Source organism: Nerophis lumbriciformis, linkage group LG23, assembly GCF_033978685.3.
Source record: "Nerophis lumbriciformis linkage group LG23, RoL_Nlum_v2.1, whole genome shotgun sequence".
NCBI classification, from domain to species: Eukaryota; Metazoa; Chordata; class Actinopteri; order Syngnathiformes; family Syngnathidae; genus Nerophis; species Nerophis lumbriciformis.
This window is the reverse complement of record NC_084570.2, coordinates 41,601,661-41,604,160: the sequence shown is the minus strand read 5'-3', so window position 1 is coordinate 41,604,160 and position 2,500 is coordinate 41,601,661.

Here is a 2,500-nt window from a genome sequence, read left to right as displayed (position 1 = left end):
GGGCACCTCAACAAAATTGCAAGGCAACATTTTGTAATTCCCAGAAAGTCGGATCAATAAGTTCATGACTTTCGGAACTTTCGGAACTATGAGCCGCTACCTTTTTCCTACGCTTTGTCCCCTGCGGCTTATAAAACGGTGAGACTAATTTATGCATTCTTCTTCGCTTTTAAAAAAACAAACAAGCAAAGACACTTAAAAGGTGTGTTATTGTTTGTGCTATGGCGCCATCTTTTGGACGAGTTTGCTCACTGCAGGGCTCTTCTGTTTAGCGCTTAGAACAGGAAGTGCAAGTGCCGTTCCGTCTTTTAGCCGTCCATAGCGATTCTACTTGTATGTTTTCATCACTCCAAGCAACGTTTGTACGTTTTACAATATAACTAAAACTATTGTTACCTACTAAACACGTGTGATGTCTGTAGGAGTGTTTTCGTGCTTATTTGTACGTGCTATCGTAATGTCATCAAGCTACCTAACACATTTACGAGGGTCTTTGTTAATATTACTAATTTACAACAACATTCTTTTTGTATTGTTTCAGTTTCGTAAATTCACCAAAACCGTGGAGTTATTGAGTCTGTTTAGCTAGTTGGAGGTGACTTCTGTTTTGTTTGATCAGTCGTTTTACTGCCGTGTTGTGGACATTGTTTGGAAACAATTAAGGTATGTAAATAAACATTTAGAAAATATTTATTTGTAAATAACTCATTTCACAACGTTTATATCTGCGGCTTATAGTACGATGCGACTAATATATGGAAAAATGTTTTATATTACAGTATTTTATAGTCTGGAAATTTACAGTAATTACTTTTCTACGTCCATAAACACGCCTCTGAAGTCACACAAAACGTTATCGCAATTTACCGTGAGAAGTTAGCAAATCTCGCGAGAGCTCAACTCAGCAAGCATGGAAGGAATCACGACCGGATTCTGCCTCGACCTAATTACTACGCCGTCAGCCATCTTGGTGGATTTTTACTGTAGCGACGCTAATTTTTCCCATGTCATCATCATGGATTTGGCACCAATGCTAACTTTTCCTATGTTAGCATGCTAATGTTTTATACTAGCCTTTTTGCTAATTGTATTCGTATAAACCCCAAAAAATCATGGCTTTTGATACTTAACACAATCTTTGAAGTATGCTAACTTTTTCCATCTCATCACACTTACATTAACACGCTGACGTTTAACGTTAGCATTCCAGATCATTTGATTTATCATGGCTTTTTCTACTTGGCGCTATCCTAGAAGTGTGCTAACGTTTCTTATCTTACCAAGCTAAGGTTAGCATGCTAATGTTTTTATACTAGACTTTTTGCTCATTTTATTCGTATAAACCAAAAAATAATGGCTTTCGATACTTAGCACAATCTTTGAAGTATGCTAACTTTTTCTATGTCATCACATTTTAACACATTAACGCGCTAACGTTTAACGTTAGCATTCTAGATCATTTATATATATATATATATATATATATATATATATATATATATATAAATAGATTGGGGATCTTTGACTAGTGTTTTTTGCAGTAGGAGATTAAAAACAGCAGATTGTTAATAGAGGATCTTTGAATTGTGTTTTTGCAGTACGTCCCTAAAAACAGCAGATTGTTAATAGAGGATCTTTGACTTTTTTTTTTTTGTTTGTTTTTGTTTTTTGCAGTAGGAGATTAGAAACAGCTGATTGTTAATAGAGGATCTTTGACTAGTGTTTTTGCAGTAGGAGATTAAAAACATCAGATTGTTAATAGAGGATCTTTGACTAGTCTTTTTGCAGTCGGAGATTAAAAACATCAGATTGTTAATAGAGGATCTTTGACTAGTGTTTTTGCAGTAGGTCCCTGAAAACAGCAAATTGTTAATAGAGGATCTTTGACTAGTTTTTTTGCAGTAGGTCCCTAAAAACAGCAGATTGTTAATAGAGGATCTTTGACTAGTGTTTTTGCAGTAGGTCCCTAAAAACAGCAGATTGTTAATAGAAGATCTTTGACTAGTCTTTTTGCAGTAGGAGATTAAAAACAACAGATTGTTAATAGATGATCTTTGACTAGTGTTTTTGCAGTAGGTCCCTGAAAACAGCAAATTGTTAATAGAGGATCTTTGACTAGTTTTTTTGCAGTAGGTCCCTAAAAACAGCAGATTTTTAATAGAAGATCTTTGACTAGTGTTTTTGCAGTAGGAGATTAAAAACAGCAGATTGTTAATAGAGGATCTTTGACTAGTTTTTTTGCAGTAGGTCCCTGAAAACAGCAAATTGTTAATAGAGGATCTTTGACTATTTTTTTTCTTGCAGTAGGTCCCTAAAAACTGCAGATTGTTAATAGAAGATGTTTGACTCGTGTTTTTGCAGTAGGAGATTAAAAACAGCAGATTGTTAATAGAGGATCTTTGACTAGTGTTTTTGCAGTAGGTACCTGAAAACAGCAAATTGTTAATAGAAGATCTTTGACGAGTGTTTTTGCAGTAGGAGATTAAAAACAGCAGATTGT